Raw genomic sequence first — 24,871 nt, forward strand, 5'->3', positions numbered from 1 at the left:
CAAAATATAAATTAAAAGCTATTGACTACACCCTGCTGAATTCAGAGGATTTAGTGTATGAGAATAGTATTTCTATTATATTTGACTATTTCTGTTGAGGAAAGAAACGAAAAAAAAAAAAAGCTGAAACATTGCAAGGCAATCTTTATTTGGAACCAAAATGGGTTACATAGTAGAGAAAAAATGTGTACAGACACCAGAGGTCAGTGAAACCTATCTTGTCAGCAGGGATTGGGTCAAAGAGTAGGACAAAGGTGCAACTCTAACAAGCATCTGAAATTCATTATATTTCCAAATGTAAATTCCAACACGTGGGGAATTTGAACTCTGAGTCTGTATGATATTCTGTACTTACACATAACCCCTACCCCCAAGTCATCTATTATTTTAGTGTTTTCTTTGCTTATTTTTGACCTTTCCATCACAATGATGTTCATTTAAACTATATATGTATTGCATAGGAATTAACAACATGCTCTCTAATAAAAAATGCTAAGAAACACAGTGTTAATTTTTAGCCTGAACCTGCAAATGCTATTAAAAGAGAGTGGAACACAGGGTGTGTGTATAATTATACATATTTATTATCTTATCTATTTTTTGCTATAGGAGATTTACAAATTTTGTAGTGTTCTTTTTCATTCTGTTACATTTCACGAAGGATTATGCCCCGTACAATTAGAAATGATCACAAAGCCAATCAAAGTCACAGATAGATCAGGACTGGAACATCACTCTGACTCAAAAGAGTGAAGAATAGGTTTACTAAGCTATTATGCTAAGTTCCTAATGCACTTTTTTTTTCTCCAGCTGTCGTTCCCTTTTTATTTTTTCCTCCATTTTTTCCACTCCTCCTTTTACAAGATTTCTTATGAGAAAAAACAAATCAAAGAGCTTTTAAGTGGAATCTAGCCTTAAGTGCTCCAAAGCCTAAGTGAATCTGAGATCAGATAAAATTAATAAAACCCAGCCCCAAAAGGAATCATCTATGACTGTGTCATTTAAGTTCCTCTACTATTTCCTGCTTAGGAATACAGCTGTCATCTTTCATCTTCTCTTTCTATCTAGACTGTTTTTTCATTTATCTTTAGATGATTCAAATCATTGTAGCTCCAGTGAAAGCAAGTGAACTGTAATAACTTAGAGCAGCTGAGAAATTTTATGTCCTCTGTTCTGTACTTATTTGGCAATAAAAAGTCTTTAAGTTACCATTTTATATTTTTGGTGCTTAGACATTTGCTCCACAATAATTTTGCGAAATTGATTTTGTTTTTCATTCAAGATTTCTTTTAACTTTCCTACAGTACAAAGATATACTCCCTTTCCACTTCTGTTTTTCTATGCTGACCATTTTCTTTTGGAACATCCTGTAACTCTATTACCCAGCCTCTTCCTTTGGGATAAACCAGGACTCTGTAATAGTTATTATGTCCTTACCTTCATTTGTCATGTTTGTGTCCACCATTGACCTTCTTTCACTGTTTGCATTTAGTTAGAAGCACTTAATTTATTTTCCAGTTTCTTCAAAAAACATCATGATAAAGCTTCTGTGTTTTTCCTTGTTTTAGCTCTGAATTTATGTGTTTTCTATAATTGCAATAATATAATTATTCTAAATGGCTATCTTTATGTTAAAATACATTTTTTTCTCTCTCTCCTCACCAGAGACAACTAGTTTTGTCTTAATTTATTTAATTTTCTTTAACATTCTTTTCTGTCATTCCCTTCTATGTAAACAGGCCTATTAGCTTCATTATCTGCTGCTTTCTTCAACCAATGATAATATTCTCATAATGTCACTACGAGGAAAATTGAACATACCACACATAAGAAGCTATTAATTTATTACCAGTCCAACCCATTTTTAACAGCCGGATAAACCAAATCACAAATTAATACAAAAAGCCTTGTAATAATGCAGTTAAAATTATTGCACAAAATCATCACAGCATCTACCCCTTTTCTCTGACATTATACTTAATCTTCCAGTTCCCCTCTGGATCCTAAGGTTGACAGTTTCTGTCTTCCTCAAAAAAAAAAAAAAAAAAAGAGGCAAAAGGTGGATGGGTGATTTCTTCAAAGTAAAGCCTCCCCTCTAAAGTCTGTTAATGCCTTATCATTCCCTCTGAAGTCTGTTAACTGTTTATTTCCAGGAAGACAGTGGTGTATGTCCTCATTACAAACATTTACAGGTTCATTCTGATATAGATGATGAATGCTTGAACGAAGGAAATAGCTCCCCTGTGTCCAAGAAAGACTCATGATTGGCTACAACATACAATCAACATGCAAATTCTCATGATACAAGATAAAGATCTTATTTAAACAGTGTGACTATGATGTGTTCTCTTACCATAGCCATTAAATTCACCCTTTCTTTCTTCCTGAGGTGCCCAAACTATTCTTCCTGTTGACCAAATATTCACATAACAGAGGACAGTTGGTTTTCAACCAGTCAGTGTCTGTTTCCTCAGATGATGCTACTCTGCTGCCCTTGGCAGGATCAGAGCACCCTAAAGGGGCTGAGGATACACTGAAGCTCCTGTCTGCCACTGACATCAGCTTCCTCTTCCAGACTCCTGAGATGCTGTAGGGAGGTGAGGTGCTCTCATCTCAGGACATAGTTGTGAGGAAAAGAGTTGGGATATCTGCAGGTGGGTAAGGAGTCTAGAGTCCAAAGCAGCATTGAGGGTAGTGAAGTATTAGAGCAGGCTGCCTAGGGAAGTAGTTGAGTCACCATCCCTGGAGGTCTTCAAAAAGATGTAGATGTAGAGCTTAGTGACATAGTTTAATGGTGGACTTGGCAGTGCTAGGTTAAAAGTTGGACTAGATGATCTTTGAGATCTTTTCCAACCTAAATGATTCCATGATTTAGGACCTGGTGATAGTTCCTCTACAGGTAGACAAGCTAAGGTTTGCCAGAGCTAAGTGACAAGAGAGGAGATGGGCAGTTGCGTGCAGAGTCAAAAAGCAAGAAGAGTTCAGGTTTGTATCTATCCAAGTATAAAGCCGATGTCTATTTGTGATCAACTACCCTCAGCTCCTCTCACACTTGATGACGAGAAACAGCCACATTTAGGGAACAAGTTCTTCTTGATTTAAACATCTGCATTAGGATGAAGTAAACCACATCTCACTCTAGTGCTGTTTTTCCTCTATTAACTTGTAAAGAGGGTGCAGACAACTATCTCAGATGTTGATACTGGCAGAGTGAAAATCTGTGTTTGGTCAGCTGAATTCCACATACTGTGCCCAGAGAAAGGACTCTGAATTTTGACTTCTATTTGGAACAATTCATTGTTTATAAATAATCTTTTTTGTTCAGCAATTACCTGAAATTGCTAGCCACATTTAATATTTTCGCAGCTGACAGCACACTATGAAAGCCAGCCATAGACAAAAAGGAAACAAACGCTTCTTCTTTGCATCATCATATAGGAACATCTGCTTAGACTGTGTTCCCACTGAGTAACAAAACTACATGCATAAAAGCCCCTTTGAGATAGAGTGGATTTGAGGATGGAAAAAAAATATATCCAGTACTTTTGCCTTATAAAACCAGAATTTAGCCATTCTGAGATGCCAGGAAAATGGTTCATGAAATCAGAAAGTTTTAAAAAGGGTACTAAGGACTTGAATAACTCCAGTATGTTTGGTATACTGGCAGAAAAATGTCTTTTCCATCAGAATTTCTGCCACAGATCACCATGCTTCTTAAGAAATACAGAGTACTTGAAGCCACATGAAAGCAGGTTTGAATTCCAGTGCAGAACTTTAAGCAGCAGAGAACAAAAAGCAACAATAAATTCTTGTTATCTTATGTCAAAGGGTAGGTAGTAGTAGGTCAAGAGCACCATTCTTCTTTGCTGTAATGACCACAAATCAATGTCCTGTCCCTACTCAATGAAGAATTTTAATTCCACTCTTCAAAAACACTTGTCCTGGTCAACAACAAATTACCTCACTCACCCCAAATGAGATTTATATTCTTTATCCGTAACTCTTTCCACATATCATAACATTCACGCAAGAAGTCCTGAAAGTTCTACAATGTTTCATATCCTCTCCTGCAAGAGATCCATATTTTCCTCTGGTGACACAAAGTTACCTGGAAAATATGGATAGCCTTAAATTAAAAATGATTTATTAAAGGCAAGCATCCTCACACCTTCAGAAATCTATTAAATGAATCAGTCTAAATTTCACTTGTGAAGCAGTGAACTTCACCAAATCTTTCTCACTGTTTGTGTCTCATTTCCACCATATCTATTAGTAGGGAAATGAAGGTTTCATTTTAATGTCATTTAAGGTACATTAACATTCTTGATCTGATATCTATACAAAGTTTATACAAAAGCAATAGCTATTGGAACATTGGAGTTACATCTTACATTTATACAACTCTACAAAAGAATATTTGGTTTCAACTTCAGAAAAATATCTGCCTAATTGAGGATGACATTTCCATACATCATCTAAAATGCGTTTTAATGGCTGTGATTAGTATTTTCCTAACAGATTGTGTTAAACCATGTAGGCAGAGTGGACAAATGACTCCCATCTACTATTTCTGTAGTATCAGTGCCATGGGAATAAAAAGAGGTACAGCAAAAGAAGACAAATAGCTTTAAGTTTTACTACCTGGTGCAGTCTAGGAAAAGAGGTAGTGACATCATGGTGGGGGAGAAAAGGAGAAAGATGAGTAGATGAAAATAGATTAGTGTTACCTCCCCCTTTTTGGGTCAATTTGTCCAATCATCTTTAACTTGGTACAGAGACTCTGCAAGAAACATATATGCAATTTGAAAGTAAAAAGCAATTTTTAATAGATTATTGCACATAAAATATCTCTAAGATTAAATGAGCAGTTAGATCAAGTATCCATGTGCTTAGCAGTCCAATACAGCACCCAAAAAGTCCTTGCTGGCCAGGCAGGAGGGGAAGGTTGGCCCTTGCAGTTTCAGGGGACAAGCCCTTAGACCTGTTGAGTTGTTGTTGATCCACAGTTGTTGATCCATTAACACTGGTGACTCCGACAACTCAACCCAAACCTTTCTAACCAACCTTAAGCAGACCCCTTCATTTTTTCTCCATGAGTATTATATACATTTCCAAGTTGATGTTTCTCCTCTTGAAACCTTGAGCTAACAATCCCACTCCAACAACCACACCTCTGCCTTTGCTATCTTTCAACAGATTCTCTCACAGCTCTTTCATGACTGAGCAATTTATTCAGAAGTCTGAGAACAGGTGGCCCTGCTGGGCCTGATGGGTGCCTGGGATCGTGGGAACATGGGCTGCTGGTGAAGTGGGAAGACTGTTGTAAGGGTTATGGAGAAAGACACACCAAGAAGAGGTAAAGGTACAAGAACGGAGGGTATATTGAGCCTCTAATTTTTTGTGCCAAGTTTGTGTACTGATCTCAGAGTTTAGAAGCATTATGCTCAAAAGTAAATCCACTAAGGGGTCCACATTAAGTGCTTCATCACACACTGAAACAGATTAGGTAGGTTGCAACCAAGCTGTACGCAACGGGATTGAAGTGAAATATTTAGAGATCTACACTAAATACTTGTTTATATTTAAAGTTTTCATTATTTTATCTTCATGACTAAAGAAATAAATGTAAAGGTTTGTTACAGTGATGTCAAGACATACACTGTAAATATAGCATGTTTTTTTAAATTATGATGTATAAGGGAAAAACTAACAGCAGTTACTTAATTACTTCATAAAGTTTTGAGTTTCCTAATTGTGATGTTGCTTGACAAAAAAAAAGTGAGTCTGGCAAATAGCTTGATTATTGTGTCTCTTTTTTTAAGCTCAAATAAATGCATTTTTCTTTTGAAAGTGGCATGCTTTCTCTTTTTTTTTTTTTCCTTTTCAAAATTATTTGAGAAAAAAAAATCTTGAACATATTTCAACTCATCTATTATATTCAGGAATATATATATATTATATTCCCTTTGCAGAACCATACATAGTTTTTTTCAGCACCTTAGTTGTGAAGTACATTAAATACCTTTGAATTAAATTACTTCCATTTTGGTATACTGATATGGTCACTGGCTTCTATCTTTCTCTACCATCTCATTCACCAAACTAGAGATAGTATCAATTTCCACCCATTCCCTCCTTGATAGCATTTTGAAAAAAGAAAAGTGTAAGAACCTCATAAGCAAATTGTTTTAATTTCTGTAAAAGCATATGTATGCTGCCTGAAAATGTTGTGGTCATTGCAATCACTTTAATTAAAGAAAGATGCTCTCTGGAAATACCTTTGAACACTACTTCATTCTTTATTTGCTAAACAAAACAAAACTGTTTCTGAGTTCCAGACCAAAAGAATTAAGCTAATATTATTTCTGTTTATAAATCATTAGTCAGAATGATTCTCAGCCAGTAAACCTCCTGATGTTAAGAGACAGAAATGTGCATACATTAGACTCTTCTAGCTACTGCTGCTGTCAATTTGCTTAACACCTGCTGATGACTGAATAGTCAACTTTAATGCAACATTTAAAGTGCTTTATATTGAAAAACTTGCAAAAGGTCACATTTCTGTAATTTTTCTATGTTGAAATTCATTGTCAGAATTAGCATCACTTTTTCTCCTTGGGAGCTTTCTAACTTATCTTTTTTCCCACTCTCCCATACATTCCACAATAAAATATTACTTCTTAATATTCTTTGGTTAATATTGATTTCTGCAATCACAGTTACAAGAATTTAAATTTATCTTATTCTACTAGCCAAATCCAAGATTTTCTGATCAGTGGTAATTCAGTTGCAACAGGAAATTCTAATTGCATTGGGAACATTTCCAGAGAGTATTTAATCTCATTTTAATTTCTAGACAGTTTTTAGCTCAACACCACATGACAGTTTGTTTTACTTCTTATGGTCCTTGCTTTCAAACTTGCTTGTTCTGAATTTTATTACTCTCTTCAGGGTAGTACTAAGAAAGGTTTGGTCCTGGTCAGTTAAATTAGCTGTTAAAATCACAGCCAATTCCCAAATCACCTGTTAAAATTTCACTTTCAATATGCTTTGCTTCCTGCTACTGCTGTTTCCTCTAGGCCATGCCAGGCATTCTCAGCATAGAAGGCAATGATACCTTCCCTGGCCTACTCAGGTTGAGAAGTTCACAGCTTTGAGGCACAGGAAGAGGAGATCCATCTCTGCCAGCTGCTTACCACAGCTCCTACTCCCTTTTTTCATCCCCTGATCACTGCTCACCTTCAGAAATAGCAGTTGCCCAGATGGTGTGGTGTTTCTGACATTCTTCACAAGGCAACAAACATGTTTTGAGAGGTGTTATTCCACCCTACAGAAGAAAATAACGTCTTTTTAAAAGCTTACATGCAACACTTTCTATTCATGATTTGCATAGTAAATATAAGCACACATATAACTTCTGGGTAACTTTTCTGATTGTGAGCTATTGGCATTGCTGTGATCATTCCATATGGTAAAACACAAACAGTACTGATAATTTTTCATTCTATAACTCTGGAAAACCCTACAGAATCTCAGTTAAGGAGTACTAGAAGCAGACAAACGTTTTTACATTCATAAAGCTAGATAACACATGGTTCCTACTGACATGCTGTGTCTAACACAGGGTAGAGTCTGGGAGTTAGAATACCTGCATTCAAATTCCTGTGGTCAATACACTTCCAGGTGTTAATTTTTAATGTAAGCATAACATTATTAATCTTTCTTACCTCCATAAATTGCAGTCTTTACATAATCAATATTTGTGAAGGTGCTTTAAATTATTCAAATAAAATTCACTGTGTTCTTTTACATTTGGTTAGTACTTAAGTCAGATTTTATTGCTACAACCATTTTTCATCTCTTATTCCAAGTATGGTAACTGAAAATGGCATATTTCTCCTCTAAGTCACTGCTGTCACTCATGAGTTCTCTTGGATCTGTATATCTAAATAGTTCAAATAGGGAAAAACAATAATGTTTTGACATTTTGTTTTTTTGAATGTGCTTTGGTATTAGCTAGTAGCAGAAAGCTTCCTGTGTTAGGCAATAAAGCAAAGCATTTTTTTCCATAAGTGGAATGTCATGTATTATCAAACTGAGTTCTCCCTGTTTCTAAGTTTTCCCATGTGTTTATTTAAAGGGTCTTACTGAATCACAGCTTGAATATTTTGATCCTAATTTATTTTGAGCCTTTTATTAGATTTGGGTGAGCTGTAAACTTGAATCATTGTTGTTATTTATTAGTATGTTGCTCCAATACTATGTATGGGGAACAGAATATTAAACATTTAAATTGTTTAGATGACAGTTACCAGAATAAACACCACAATTTAGTTACAAGAGAAGCTATCTTTTGATATTTTGCTTACTAAAACACCAAATAAATACTTCAGGAGAAAAAGTCTGACATTTATTATCATTCATTGTTTTATTGTCATTTAACATTTGCATATGTTCTCCATAGATGTATGGAATATTGCGTTAAAATCACAGAATCACAGAATGTTAGGGATTGGAAGGGACCTTGAAAGATCATCTAGTTCAGTCCCCCTGCTGGGGCAGGAACACCTAGATCAGGATAGCATTACAGAATGTTAGGGATTAAAATGCAACCTATGCTGCATCTCAAGACATTTAAACACTATACACTTTAAGTAAGGTTTTGTTGCTCACCATGTAAACAGTGTTACACAATGTACTCAGGATTTATGTCACAGTCTCTAATGTTTTATAGTGCTGATATTTTTTTTCAAACTGCTATTGGCTCTGGGTGTTTTCCAGCAAATTTTTAGAAATCTTCAACTCAAAATGGGAAAGCTTAATTTTATTTTTTTTTCATACAGTTAAAAAGTTACTATGTAATAAAGTTTCTAATTTCATTTATCACTTGCTGATCAGTACAGTACTGCCCCAATTCCAGAACATATTTGGATGGGTTATCTCCTAGTTTGGAAACAGTGTGCACACACTTAGGAGACTGCTCCCTCAACTGTTTATATTTACATTTTGCACATAGTTTTATTACAGCTTGGTGAAAAAAGGGAGAAAAAAACTTCAAAAAAGACATAAACATTTGCACATATGTAGCACAACTTGTTGGAATCCTTTCAAGACTACTATGTCTTTAGGTTCTTTCAACCTTACTAAAGTTAAAATAAATTGGAAATGAAAAAAAATTAAGAAAACAAATGTGACTTGTATTAATAATACAGATACAGGGAATAATACAGATATACACTTTAATTCTATGCCCTATTTAAATGAATGATATGTCTCAGCTGTATTCTAGTTTGAGTGTTATTGTCAAAGGTCACCTCTTTTTTTTCATTGTAGTTGAAGGGTGATTTTTATTTTTATTTTTTAATAAGTTCCTATTCACCTTTGTTTAAGGTACAAGTAGTCAATTTTTCAGGAAAAACATGACTACTACTAGAGGAAGCATTCATGGGGGCTAATCTCTTCCCCAGACTCTTTAGGGAAAAAGAAAGAGAGAGAGAAGGAAAGAGAAAAAGAGACAGAGACAGTCTTCTTTGGAGAATGACTCAGGAGAGAAGCTTAATTTAGACTGGTCTCTGTGTTTAAAATTAGTGATTGTGAATAAGCCTTGTTTATCCATCCCACTAGTTCTGAGATTATAACATTGATAAAAAATAAAAACATCCCTAAAAAGAAAAAAAAAAGAAAAGAAGGAACTAAATATGTTAGTGTATTGCTATGTGGCATAGCTTGTTTCTTATAGAGTAACGCTAATTTAGCCTGTAGGTTTAGAAAGCAATTGAATTTCCACATTAGCATGAAAAATCTAGGAAGTATTTTTCCTGTGGATTTTACAAATAAACCTGCAAAAGAGAAGGAACTGTTCACTGGATTATTCAACTAACTGTTGTTCAATAATCACAGACCATTTATTCTAGTATCTTTAGCTAGATAGAAGGACATACGTTTTCATTTTCCCTTCTTTTAATTTCCTGTGTAGGTAATATGCTGTTTATTTGTCAATTAACAATCATAATAGATATATTGTAAAATACTAATTGGGGGTTGTAGAATAAGTAGGAAAGGTTTCAGCCACTTTCCTTTATTTCTTAAGGTCTTTCTCCCACTTTTTTAGACAGCTATGCAACTCAAGCTTATGCATCTACTTTATGAAGTTGCTTCTGCATTCCAGTAATCTAGTTAAGAGAAGCACAACTGCACAGATCATGTTTGTAGATGCTAAAGTTGAATGTCATCCATTCCTTTCCTTTATTTTGATTTTTAGACAGTAAAAACTGGACCTTCTCCAATGTTTTTACGATGTGCCCTGTTTCAGTCTTGATCAGCAACTGGACTGTCAAAACCTCTCTGAACATCTCAACAGCCTGGCTATATTGCAGAACATGTACAGTGCAATGATGGCTCTCACCCAACACCTAATTTGAATATCACCAATCCTTTTCTAAACAGCCAAAACACAAAGGGTGGCATCAGACTCATCATGGGACTGTCCACTAGCAAACCTAGTAAGCAGGGCTTCTTGGTTTTGAGTCCAAAGGGAGTAAAAGGCCCACTCTGCCATCTTCAGCCATTTACTGTGCAGACTCTGATGTAACTACTATGCTCAGCATAGGACTTTGACTGAACTGGGAGGGAATGTAAAAGCCCAAGAGCAGAACATCTTTTAAGAATAACGGATTGATTGGGACACCCTTTTGTCAAATATGAGCAATGTGTAGAGAGAAGAAAAGTTGGGCTATCGGTTCATCATTCTGAGAAGGGCTTGACTATGACTACTGCAGCTATGTAAGGTGTGAAGGGGATCAATTTTACTACCAATGGGTTACTACAGCTAATTAAAATTATACATTATTTTGTTTGGCTTTCTGTCTCTTTATGATAAACTTCTGTTGGCTTAAACTCAGGTGTTTAACCTGTTGCCTGTTAATAAGGAAGATGTGTTCCCTTTTAATAATCAGGAAAATGCAATTGGGTTATCCAGAGGGCTGTGTGCTGACTTAAGCTGCAGATTTTGAGTGGTTTATGTCTACAATCTGAAAATGCAGTCCCTGAGGCATTTCTGTATTGTCATAGCTCAGAAGTCTGATGTGCTGAGGTGAGGTTATACCATTACTAAATTGATTATCACAAAGAGGTGTTTCACAAGAGATGTTAGTTTCAAAGAGGTCTTTGTTTTGCTGGAAGACATGGCAGGCAATGATCAGGTGGCAGAAAGGAACATAAAATTGTAAGTTGGGTCAGTCTTGCAACAGGATAGTGTTGTCACAGTCAGTAGGGCTTAATGGAGTAGTTGCAACACATAGCAGGGAAAAAGGGCATGGGCAGGAATAGATAACAAGAAATAAGCTTTAAAAGATAAAGAAAAAAGGGGAAATAAATAAGAAATCATTTGGCCAAGCCCAACATAGACAGATGTGTAGACACGGAAGAAAATATTAAAAATAGATATGTTTTCCTTTTTTAAGGAAGATTCATAAAACATAAAAAATATCTATTTTACATAATGTTTCAGGTCAGGTTTTTTTTTGTCTTGCATGCAGTTGTTTGATAATCATCTGCTACAAATATTTCACAGCATATGGTATTCCCAAAAATGATGTTTCAGATCCAATAACGAAAGCCACTCGCTGTTCTTGAAATGTCATTTCAAACAAAGTAACTCCGACTCAGTAGTTCACAAGGCATCAAAAGCTGCTTATTTGCAAACAATCACTAGGAGTTAGTATTTCAATGCTTGCAATCCTTACGTAAGTTGGATTGACATTATCCCAGTTTGTAAAAAGACTACAGTATGGTGATCATCTTGAGAGCAATGTAACTTTCCTTACCAGGAATGTTGGTGGATCCCTGACCATGTGTGGGGGAAAGTATTTTTAATGATGTCCGTTCAGACAGCTCTGGAATTCACAAGGAACCCAATTTATCTGTTTATTTATTTTGGCCATAGAGACAGTAGATGACCATTCTAATTTTGCATTGATTGTGAGATGTCTATCTTTTTCACCATGTACAGGAGATTTCACATATCCCTCAGATTTTTCACTGTATTTAGAGAAAGGACTGTAACACCTGTTTCTATTGTGAATTCTGGTGACAACTGAATGCTGAACTAATTTTTACACTGCCTGCAAGGCATTCCTTTCCTCATCTTCTCTTACATATTTTTGCTGGAAAGGATATCTTCCCACTTGCGTTCTTCAGAAATTTAGTTTTTGACAACTTAGAAGCTGTTTTAAAGCTTGAACAGTTTGTTCCATGTTTACTTGTGTTAAGTAACCTTGTTTTCAAAACCACAACCCCATCAGAACACTACCCTCCAGTGATTTGTATTCCCTTTGAAGCAGCTATTTATAGATGAAATCACTATTGAGTCAGAAATAAAACTTCTGTTCTGCATAATATATGTGATTTTTCAAACAATGTTTCACATTAGAAAATTCCATCTATTCCACAAACATAGGGAATGGGAGGTGTGGGATTTTCAGAAGCCACATAGAATTAGTTTCCACTAATGTTAAGGAAATTTGGTACCCCAACCTCTCAGGCACATTTGAAAACTTTCTTTTTACCACGCAAACAGAAGACAACTTGCATGTGTTTTGCACTAGCGCTTTTAAAAGTTATTTTTCATAAAGAATTATTTCATTATTTCTAACTTTACTGATGCCACTTAGAAAGCAAAAAAAGAAAAAAAAAAGGTGTTTGTTTAGACTGCAAAGTTAAATCACACAAAGAAACATATTTATTAGGGGTTATACATTTGTAAGACTTTGAAAAATATGGATGTTTTCCTTCTACTAACTAAAATGAATCCTTAGTCTTGCTTGTATTTGAGGGCAGCTGCTCTGTTTTTGTTCTGTTTTAGCTAGTGGCATGTCATGTATGTCAGATCTTGTAAAAGGCTTCAGTAAAAGCTAGGAAAGCAGCCAATAAAACTAAGCGAAATTTATAGCCTTTCCCAAAGCAATACTTCTGGCCTGACCTATAGAACTCACAACTCTCCTTCACCTCTCAGGCTGATTTCAATATTGTACCTTGACTGAGCAAATTTTGTGCTTCCTGACACTGCATTCATACAGTTCAGTAGACACCTGATGGAGATGAACTGCTGAATCTCTGTTTTTCATACTATAAATGGATCTCGGTTCATTAGCAGTGCTCAGACAACATGATGTTCTGCTGAGTCAGTGTACTTAGGGGGACATTATAACATTTTTCAAGCTGATACATGATGGGAGTATTTTCCCTCTGTAGATTTGAGAGGAAAAGACATAATCTGCCAGAGCCCCATGGCTGTTCAAGGACTTTTTAATAGAACCATTGCACTGCTGGCTAACTGGCTATCAATATGCATTCAGTTGCAATTCTTGTCCTTACCTTGGACCTTAGAATTGAAGCTATATGTATTATTTTGATTTGGTGAAAGTTTATATCAAACATTCAATTACACTACAGGGTGTTCTTTCTTGCTACTTCATACTTGCACACACAATCAACCTAAGACGCACAGGCTCTGGACATAAAAATTTCTATTTTTTTAACCTCTTTTGTCATTTGTCACGGGCAGTCATGTTAAGTCTCTGCTCTCCATCAGCTTCTACACTTCCCAACAAACGCCTTTAAGAAGAGGCTGCAATGGGTAAGAAGTCTAGTTTGGCAGACCAGTAACTGAGTGAAGTTGTCTATGTCTAGTATTACGGATTTGCTGCTGGCTATGACTGCAGCTCAAGTCTGAAGGAGGTTGGGTTGGACCTGTATTCCAGTTAAGTCAATGGAAAGATTCCTTTTGGCTTCATTAAACTTTTGACCAAGCCTGTTAAGCACAAAATTAAATGTTCCTTTTGCACAGACACAGCAAGATGTAGGTTGCTTAGATGGTATGTTTCTTATGCCTCATATTTCTTATGTTCAGTTTTAACAAGGTTTTGTAATATTGCAGATATGCAAACATTGCTCCAAAATGTCTCTACTATTTGGAAATCCACATTTCTACAGCAAGGTTACATGTTACCGGATCTTGCTTGTTTCAAGGAAATATACAGGTTGCATTGCCTAAGATTAATGAGTAACTGCAAGTGGCACCACTATGCAGGTAAGAGGTACCTGAGATCTTTCACTCCCTGTCCTCCTTTATTCACAATACCTTTGGCTTCAACTAGAAAAGCCAGAAGTTTTGACTATTCTTAGCAACCTTATAAACAACAAGAACTAACCAACTGAAAAAAGTGTATACATATAAGAAGAAAACTTGTTTTCCTGCAGGCCCTGGTTCACCCCTTTCACCTGTAGTGCAGAAGGGAAATAGTGTGCTAATTTCTTCAGTGTTTGTTTTCTCCTTTGCACTTGCTCAGACCATGCACTCCCTCCACTGGCATTAAAACTATTTAAATCCTTCAAGTTGCCTTCTAACTCTCTCTGCCCACCAGCTTTGTGCCAAAATAAATGCAGTGTTATCCGCTAAGTGTAGCTAATGAGCACTTCAGAAAGAATTCAATGGCTTTCAAACTGAGCTTAAAAAAAAAGAAAAAAAAAAAAGCCAACTGACTGCATAAAAAAATAATAACAATAATAATAAAAACCTTTCCCTTCATTCAGTTTTTCCTTGCGAAGGCTTTCATTCCACTTGATTAATTTTCATGCTAGCTGAATGAGTCCATGCTTCCGGGTACTGCTGGGTTTACGTGGCATCTATTACATTAAAGACATTGTATATAATGTCTGTTTGCCAGCAGACTTATGAGGAGAGCATAAGCAGTAGAAGCCACGATACGTTATTTAGTAAAATCAAGAGTAAGTGAAAATTAATTTCTGATAAGCTAGTACTGTAACGAGATGAAACACATGGGTTAACAGACTTGTGGAGATAGAAATAAACTGTGATGTGAAAATACAATCTCCGTAATCAAAATGACAGAAACCTTGCCTTCAACATGACCTTTCTCTCCTCTCTCCATATCAAAAGACCATTGTTTTTATTCTCTCCAGAGTGTAATTATCCCGGGGAAGTCTAAACTCTTCAAATGAGAATGCTCTCTGGCTGCCAGGCGTGGGTGGGCATTCAAGAGTGTCCTGGTTCCATGTGAGGATGTGGTGTGGGCATCCAGCATCCACCCCATACACGCCAGTTTCTGCTAGAAAGAAATGCAAGTGCATAGCAAGGGGGACACAATAATGTACCTTTTTTTTACCTTTCTTTTTTTCTTTTCTTTTTTTTTTTTTTAAAGAAGTAGTATAAGCAGACTGAAAATTCGGGTGATATATTCTGAACATGTCAGAAGGACAGAAGACAGATGCAAATATCTACACAGAAGTTAGAAATATGCAGAAAACAAGACAGACAGCTCTGACTTGTATGTACTTCAATTTTTACTTGTTCCCCATCCTACATGAACACACACAGAAAAATAAAATACAGTTAAGTAAAGGAAAGTATCTGAGGAAACCCATTAAGCACCTCAGTCCAACCAACTGTGCTTTTACTTACTTTTACAACTGTCCCAAATACTGTTCCTCAGCCTGTTTTCAATCAGATTTAAGACAGTTTGAATTGGAAGTGAAATTTAATGAGACATAGAAATGTTACTACAAATATTTAACCTCAGACTCAGGCAAATATTGAGTTTATTCTCCTAATTCTGAAATTCTGTTTTTAAAATATAAAGTACAATCAGCTGTGTCTCTTCTTCATAATTGTATTCTGCTTATTGCTTGTGTTTTTGGCTTTCTGAAAGTTAAAAACAGGTGGTACTCTTGACTATTTTATGTTCCTTGTTCAAGACATTTCTGAGAAGACATTTCTCTTCAGTGTAATCTCTGGCTTGCAGTCTGTCCTCCATCTCTAAAACAGCAGGCCCAAAGCTCCTTCTACTTCTGGCCAGGCACAGTGGCCAGTAACTAACAAGAAAAGCAGCTTCTCTGAAACTAATGTCTTCTTGATTTCTCCAAAGGACTTCCATAATGAGAGAAGCCTGTTAACATAAGGCATACTGTGCAAGTCAATGTGACCTAAACCTTTTATTCTCTTGCAAATTAAGGCAGATTCTATTCAACAAACCTGTCCTTTACCAGACAGCTATGTTCTTGCAGGCTCACTGCAGTCTCTGCCTCTAACAGGATCTCCCTCTCAATGGCGTTGCTTGCATCAGCTAATATCTGATTGTTCTATAGTTTTATCTTTACATTTTGAATTGTATCAAAAAGGATAATTTGAGCTGTCACTTGGAAACTACCCTGTTCAGGTTATAGCTTCTTAACTATTTGTTGGTCTATGCCTTATGTAGATAGTATATTACTTTCTTGTTTCTTTCTCTAGAACCTGTTATTAAAAAGGATGTGAATATTGTCACTTTTCTGGAAATTAAAATAAGTAGGCATAATATGGCATGTCTGTCTTTTTAAGGCATATATTTATTTAAAAAAAAAAAAAAAGTTACCATTTAGTCCTTCGGTTTCCTCATTTTTACTTCTACAGGCCTCGGCTTTGTAAAGGTTTAAACATGTATTTAACATTAGCAATTCGAAGCCATCAGCTACATTTACTACACTTACTATCATGCACTTACTAACAACTCTGTACAATTAAAAAAAAATCAAGATATTAAAGCATTTTTTCCTAGTTTTTTTCCTAGGTTTTTGCTACATGCTACGTGGATTTATAAATACTCAACTTCTATTGATGATGGGGGAGCTACAGGATAGTGGCTTAAGACTCTATTGCATAGTGTCTTTGCACAGAATTACTTTTTTTAATACTTGTGTCAGTTTTTAGTGTTGAAAACAGAGTTAGTGATTAGCGTGACATCTAAGGGGACCTGAAGAATCCTTTTCAGCACGCATATTTGAAAAAGAAGCTCTTGACCATATATATATCATGGCTGACAAAAGCTCTTCTGCACAGGCTACACAACACTGATCTAATAATCACAAATTCCATCTGACAGGCTATGCTCAATTAACCATTAGAAATTTGAAAAGTTGGATGTAGTCTATGGAGAAATGGATCATCTTTCCAAATAAGTTTCCCATATCCACCAGTGGCTCGAATCCATTGAGAATCTTTCCAAAAGCCAAATGGTTGACATCACTCCTCTGCCGAAAACTCACAAAGAATTTTTGGCTTCATACTGAGTCACATATAATAAGGAAAACTTTGACCTAGAAAAGTGATTTCAGTGCAGTGAACTAAAAATAAAAAACTTTTTCAAACTCTCCTCATCTTGCTGCAGCCTTACCTGATAACCAGTGCAAAGGCCTTCAATAAGGGGGAAGAAAAAAAATTAAAGTAGGAATCTCGAAATATGATACTAGATTCTTCAGTAAAAGATATGTATTGTTGTGGAACCTCAACCTAAAATTCAATTTTCTATACATATATAACATTCAGTGATAGATTAAACATGTATGGACTAAGGATTAATTTGCACTCTTAGTAGCATTTTTATTACTCTTATTATTAAGGAAAAGAGATACTGACAAATATTCCAGGAATATTTTATAAAAGTCTGTGAAAATGTGCTGTAAAATAAATAAATAAATGAGTAAATAAATAAATAAATCCTTAAAGATATGCTTATGATAGTACAGTTTGATGTAGCACTATTGGAAGGAATGAATAACAGCGATTTAAAATTTCTCTAGTCACATTTAGAGTTTCTCATACACTTAGCCAGCAGGAAAGAGTCAAAGGGGGTTTGACAAGACAATGAATCCAAGTCTAAGCTGGCAAAGCATTGGTAGCAAAAAGGATGGTTAGGAGAAATTTTAGTTAGATTAGCACAGACTATTTCCAAATTCACAAACTCCCCTAATTTAGTTCAGGGCTTCATGGCAGTGTCAAAATTTTCCTTGTTTCATGACAATAAGAACATTTAAGAGAATAACCTCTGATTTTTATTTTTTTTTAACATATATATATATTTAATTATGTAACTCAACACATGTAAAAATTTATTACTTACTTCTTGTGATGAATTTCATGATAAGGGTGTATTTGCCAGCTAAGCCATTACATTCAGTGTGGTTTTGTGAAGATTATAATGTATTTTTATCATTTATTTTTTTTCCTTTTTGTGTTTTATGTATTGCTACAATTGGAAGCTGTCATTAAAGAGAAAAAAATGTAAGATAATAGACATATTCCTTGAAAGAGCCAGAAGAAGCTACCAACATAATTTTAAAAACATCTACTGCTTTCAGTAAAAACATCTACTGCTTTCAGTAAATCCAGCATTAGATATCAAGTAATCAATAGCTTGTATCCTAATAAACCCATGAAGATTTTTTTAATCAGTCTAAAATTCTTATTGTCAGACTTTTATCCTGAATTTAGTATGCACTCAATCCTAATCCAACACATGTTAGAGCAATATACAAATATCTATCATCTTTGCAATTGAGGGTACTTTTTCATGTTATTCTTTTTTTGTTGTTATTGTCATCATATAGAGAGATCTGATAGTGTCTAAAATCATAACATGAACAAAAATCACCAAAAAATCTATGCCATCTGTCTATTACTATTTAGTTAACCAAAATCATCAAAAAGACTATGACATCTGTCAGTTAGTTATTATTTAGTTGCCATCATAAAATAACATGTTCATTTTTCTATCTTTTCTTTCTCTATTGGTTAAATGTTAGACATTAAAATTGAACTAGTCCAATAGATACTGCATCTTTTTGACACAGGGAAAAAAAGCATTCAGACAAATGTAGCACAAACATAAGAATAGAAACAGAAAGCTAATTATCGCATAGTCATGATGTTAGCAAAAGTGTCTACTGTAGATGAAGAATCAATTTTCCAGCCAAAAAAGTTTCAGCACCAATTTACCTAATGTTCTAGTGAGTAGATTCAAGAGGCATACCTCACACTCCTGGAATTCATCTTCCTGGCAACTTCCTTCTTCACTGTTCAGTCTTATTGCTCTGTCCATTTTTAGAGAAATGAACTGTTTTCTGGAAGGAGAAGATTTCTGTTAATTAATGTTGATAGAAAATAGAAGCAACCTTCCTGTACTAGACTCATATATTTACAGTCCACTGTGAATTCTTAGGATCTTTTTGAAGCATAATATACACTGATGTTAACGAGTGCAACTGGCATAATATTATTGGCTCAATATTTCTCCCTCAGTTGTACACAAGAATTCTCCTGCATTAATCAGAATAGTCCTTTAACCTAGAAAGAATCTCTTGGCATGGAACTGTTTCCTCATGCCTGGATTGCCCAGCAGATGTGGTGAGCTGACCATACTTTTCCACTTCCTTGGAAAAGGAAGACATTTGTAATGAATAGATATATCTGTAAAAATAAGGTAGCCTCCCAATACTTGTGTTCTTCTTTAGTTAGATGAAGTTGAATACAAGAATGGCAAGTGATTTTATGAATTTCTGATCACCCCAGGGACTGTGGTGAATTTGCAGAAGTCTCAGAGAATATTCTGGGAACTGTCATTTATCAGCAACCCCATTTGTCCCAGAGGGGCAAATGAATGAGGAAACTCCGTGATGTAATTCTGTAAGGACCTCCTTTCTCTTGGCCATGTCTGTACTTTCTCCCCAGGGAATGGTGTTGATCATGCTCTTGATTTAGGGCATAAGGATTTGGATCTCCAGCAAGTGACTGAATATAACCCACAGTCTTGGAGATGGTACGGAATTGTTAAGTTTCCAAGTAGTTAGAACTGCACTTCCAAAATAGTCAACTTCTTTATTTGTCATTTACTTTTTCTCCCCTAGAGGTTGCTTTGTAATGTGTTTGTCTGTCTTAGACTTAGAAAAAGTCTTAGTCTTAGACTTTGAAAACAACATATTGCTAGGCCATGTTTTAGGAAAGTGTCTTGTAAAAGGGCAAATATTAACACAAATCAATTTTTTAAATATCTGATTCAAAAGCACTAGTAATAACTACAATTTATGTCTGTACATCAGTAGGAATTCATATGTAAAGTAATAACCACAGCATCAGAGATACAACTTTGCTGAGAATGTGGATAGATGCTGGCCTCACCGAAGACTCCTTGAAGTCAGCAGTATTTTTTAAATGTCATTTGATTACAAATACGTTTAAGCATAATTTAAAGCAAATCTTTTTAAAACTCCACACTTAAAACTTCACCTAAGTAGTACTGTGCTGAGCACACATTTAAGGGTCCTGAAAATTCTTCAGGCAATTAATTGCTGTTTGCCTTCTAAGAAAACGATATTTTAAGTCACTTGTAGAGCTTCTGTTGCATTATCATATAATGCAATTTCAATAGTTTCAAACCAAAATTTTCAATCCAACACAAAAAATAAAAATAAAAAATTGTTGCACAAAATATTCTGGAAAAAAAATCCCTTTCAAAACAAACCAGATTTTTAATAACATTTGCATGAATAATGAATCAAATAATTTTAAGAAAATAACTTTTCTGTCACACAGAACAGATTTCTCAGACATAACTAAATATTTTTTTTTCTGTAAATATACATATTTTTGTTTAATCTTTATAAAAGGAACTTGTTCCTTCAAGGAGGAAAAATATTTTTTTCTTCATACCAATCAACCTACCCCATTTGAGAAGTTTTCCTCATTGGAAAATTCTTCTAATCTTGTCCAAGGTCAAAAAGCAATTGCCATTTGATGGGTGTTTGGTAGGCTGTGTGAAAGGAATCGGCAATCTCAGTTTTGTTCCCAGTCAACAAATGTCCAACACAGCTGTCATTAATTGGCATTCTTGTTGGCAGCCTCTGCGGAGAGGCCAAAGGCTAATGTACATGGAAGCTGACCTATTTTCTGACTTTATTAGTAGTTCTGCAGAACAGGCTCTCAGTGTGAGGAGGTGGACACTGGTTCTTGCTGTAGTTGCTGAGGCTGTAGGCTTTCTTTGGATAAATAAACTTGGTTTCCAAAGCTCCCAGTCTGGCACCATTCATACATGCTAAAACCAAGTCAAACAGAAATATTAATACAAATAGTAACTTGATGATACACTGTTTGAAACAAAGTGTGTTAGTACTCTCACTGAGAAGACTATAGCTGTTAAGTTTCTTTCCAGAAAGCTATTCGTTAATTAAGTGTTCCTGTTTCTTTTGCCAATAATCTTTTCAAGTAGATAATGGACATAAGCTGCCAAATGCTAATTATGTTATTCAGCTGTCCATAATTTCTAACATTGAACCACGCTGATTTTCCAAGCAATGTTTGTTGAGCTTGATAAGCACAAGAAAATGTCTTTGTAGGCAAATACATAATGAAAGTACCTCTTCCTATCTAAGATATGCAATATGCCCGTCTATTTTCTATATGTACTTTCCTATAATAAACAAAGTTTTCAGCACTGTCACTGAGCCTGTTTACAGAAAAGTAACCTATATTCCCTTCTGCTCCTACATCTAACTTGTTAACTATGCCCCAATGAACAGCAAAAAAAGATTTATCACATGAGGATGAAAGAGAGAGAAAATATGCTAGATTTTGGGGTTGTAAGTACAGTTTGCAGTCATGGTATTACAGAATATTCACCCTCTAGTTTACAAACTGAACTAGCTTAATATGGAAAGAAGTCGAATATGGAAACTGAGGGAAGTTAATTTCAAAACTCAGTGATGTCATTTCTTCCGTGCTTGTACTTTAAATTGCAACACTATTGTTTTGCTTATAACAAAAATCTTAAACTGAATACAAAACACTATTCATTCACCGAACAGATGTTGATATCACAGTCTAGAAATAAAAAATTACTGAATGCAAAGGATTGTATTTGTTTACTATTTTTCTGTCTGATGAACATAGAAGACACACTCATTGATCAAGAAGTGTTATACATTAGTCCAAACAAGTGATGGATGTTGTGCAAAAGAATGTGTCAGGTTCCTTTCCAATTCAGTATTCTCACTTTAAAGATACCTGTGGAACTTAAAATAACTTGTTTCCATTTCCTTTCACAAAAGGTTCATTTCCAGCTTTGTGAGCTTTAATTTTAAAAGAATCTTTTTGGCTGAAATCAGTTTCTGAATTGGACATATTCTTCTCACTCACCAAGCAGACAATTATAAAACTCTCCAAGTTTTTATTAAAAGCATTTTTTTTTCTGTTTATAACACAGTTGTAAGGCTTTTAACATTTATGCATGCTTTGAGCCATCAAGACTGTTCATTGCTCTAAATGTGCTTGTTTATTTACCCTTCCAATAGTTTGACATTTGATGAGTTGTATTTTCTCTATGGAAAAACTTTAAAGGGAAATTACTCACAGTGCATTGCTCTTGTATATTATTCCCTCACAAAGCAGATTTTTGTATGCAGCAGACCTCTTGATAAGGAGAAGTCCATTAAATGTAGCATATAGTTCGATCTTTTTAACCGCTGTCAAATCCTATGGCATAATTCAAAGACAGGGTACCTGATCACTAGTCACCCACTCCGCTCTCATAAGTTTGTCCTTCAAGATCATTCTAAGTGCCACATATGCATGTTTCCAACTTAAAATGTCACAAATCAGGACAAAATATCAAGTCAGATGAAATAAGCTTGATAACCTCTGCCAGCTCGAATGTATGAATGAAATATATGCCAAACATGCTTCTTCCTCTTTGGTAATTATGGAAGTTTTATAACTATTTTATCAGGTTGCAAGATAAGTTATGGAAACAAACAACAACAACAACAAAGGATCTATTCTTCATCATATGAATGGAGATGAATAAGAACTGAGCTTTATCTAAACATGAACACTCTCAGTCCAAAAGATTTTATAACTATGCCAATTATAAGAAATTACATGTCACCAATTGTATGTTTGGTCATCTTTCCTGTAATGTGCCTGTTAAGAAAGATTCATAAAAGTACCATTCAGAGAAACTCAGCATTTATACATATGCCCCCATTTTTCTATCTTTTTATCTGTCTCTCTTTTACCTTCAAAGCTGAGAGGTTAGGCAGTGCTCCATGACATTATCTAAACAGCAAGTAGCCATAAATATAGACTTATGTCGCAGAGGAGACAGTGAGACAATGAGACAGGAAAAGGGATGACATGAACTTTTTCGAAAAGCAAATTCCATTCACCCCATCTAGGTCTGTCATTTGCTTTTCATACTTTTAACTACTTGAGTTTTTTTTCTTAGGGTTTTCTCAAACTTTCCAGTTGCTTTACTTTCAATGGTCACTGAATGGTCATTGCTTCAAGAGAAAGCTTTCACCATATCCACACCTCTGCTCCAAATTTTCCTCCTTGTTTTCAAGGAGTAAAGCAGGTTCTTCTCTCCAAATTTTTCAGGGATGTTCAAACGCAAAATGCTTTTGTAGATGTGCAGCCTCAGATGTTTCTATTGCTGAAGTCTTCTACGTAGATGTTTTCTTCTCCTTCTTCCTACTGCTTTCATTGCCCGTCATTTACTTTTGATGACTGAAGTTGTCCATTATTTTAGATACATAATCACTAACTTTTTCTTGTCATTTTAAATTGTGTTGGAAACTACCAGGCCTTGAGTCACACAGTTTAACCAATAGCATAATTTAAAATAATTTAGTTTTGTCCATGTACTTTGACTGAGACTCAGATTCCTCCTGCCTATCTTTACAGTTCTTGAGTGTGCCGAATCATTCTCTGGTGATGCTGGTTTCTCCCTGTTGGCTGTAGAAGGTAATGAGATACTGCAGTGGGTTTACATGGCAAGATTTTGGTATCGGGGTGCTGCCAGGGTGTCTTCTGTGAGAAGAATCCAGAAGCCACCCCATGTTAGATAAGGGCCAGTTTCACATGGCTGCAAAGAGACCTGCTGCTGCCTAGAGCTGAGCCAATAAGCCATGTTGCTCTGTGAGAGCAGATTTAAGAAAGTGAAAAAAAAACTGTTGCACAACAGCAACTGGGAGAGTGAGGAGTGACAAACAGCCCTGCAGACCCCAGGGTCAATGCAGAAGGAGGGCAGGAGGTGCTCCAGGCACGGAGCAGAAGTTCCCCTGTGGCCTGTGGAGAGGTCCCTGGTGGAGCAGGCGGTCCCCCTGCAGCCCATGGGTCCCACATGGAGCAGATCTCCATGCTGCAGCCCGTGGAGGAGCTCCCAGTGGAGCAGGTGGATGTGGCCTGGAGGAGGCTGCAGTCCATGGAGAGCCCCCGCAGAAGCAAGCCCCGGGCCGGAGCTGCAGCCCGTGGAGAGGAGCCCACACAGGAACAGGGTGTCTGGGTGGAGCTGTCGCCCATGGGGGACCTGTGCTGGAGCAGTTTGCTCCTGACGGATGGACCCCATGGTATGGAGCCATGTGGGAGCAGTTCTTGAAGAGCTGCTTCCTGTGGACAGCCCCCCACAGGCTCAGTTCGGGAAGGAGGGCATCCTGTGGGAGGGACCCCATATTGGGGCGGGGCAGAGAGTGACTGTGAAGGAGTGTTGGAGACAAAGTGCAATAGACTGATTGCAATCCCCATTCTCCCGTTCCCCTGTGTCACTAAGGGGGGAGGAGATGAAAGAGGGTGGGTGGGGGGAAGCTGGTTTTGTTTTCTTTGTTTCTCACTTCTCTATCTTGTTAGTAATAGGCAATATATTTCACTAATCTCTCTATGCTGAGACTGCTGTGCCCATGACAATAATTGGTGAGTGATCTCCCTGTCCTTATCTCAAAACTTGAGGCCTTTTCATTACATTTTGTCCCCTTTTCCTTCGAGGAGGGGAAGTGAGAGAGCAGTTGTGGTGGAGCTTGGCTGCCCACCTGAGTAAAACCACCATAGATGTTTATCCAGGCCTGGCAAAATTAAGACAGGATTCATTCAAACATTTGATTAGTTTAAGACTCATTTATTTCCACTGAATTTACATCAGATTCTAAAACTAATTCTGGCCTCCTTACACAGGGGTTTATATCAGATCTGTGAAAATATTTAAACAAAATAATG

The 24,871-nt window shown here is 36.1% G+C and overlaps 1 long non-coding RNA gene across 2 annotated transcripts; it reads right to left on the reverse strand.

Annotated features, from left to right (window-relative positions):
* Positions 1-242: 242 nt before the first annotated feature.
* Positions 243-19,350, reverse strand: LOC126913232 (uncharacterized). 2 transcript variants are annotated; one of them, XR_007707967.1, is made up of 5 exons: positions 19,178-19,223; positions 18,864-18,954; positions 7,240-7,327; positions 4,728-4,780; positions 243-4,108 (listed from the first exon to the last, which is right to left on the reverse strand). It is a non-coding gene; the product is annotated as an uncharacterized LOC126913232 (long non-coding RNA). The 2 variants fall into 2 exon arrangements; XR_007707968.1 differs by having other exon boundaries at positions 18,864-19,350.
* Positions 19,351-24,871: the final 5,521 nt, after the last annotated feature.

This window comes from Cygnus atratus, chromosome 3 (assembly GCF_013377495.2).
Source record: "Cygnus atratus isolate AKBS03 ecotype Queensland, Australia chromosome 3, CAtr_DNAZoo_HiC_assembly, whole genome shotgun sequence".
In the NCBI taxonomy this organism is placed as follows: Eukaryota; Metazoa; Chordata; class Aves; order Anseriformes; family Anatidae; genus Cygnus; species Cygnus atratus.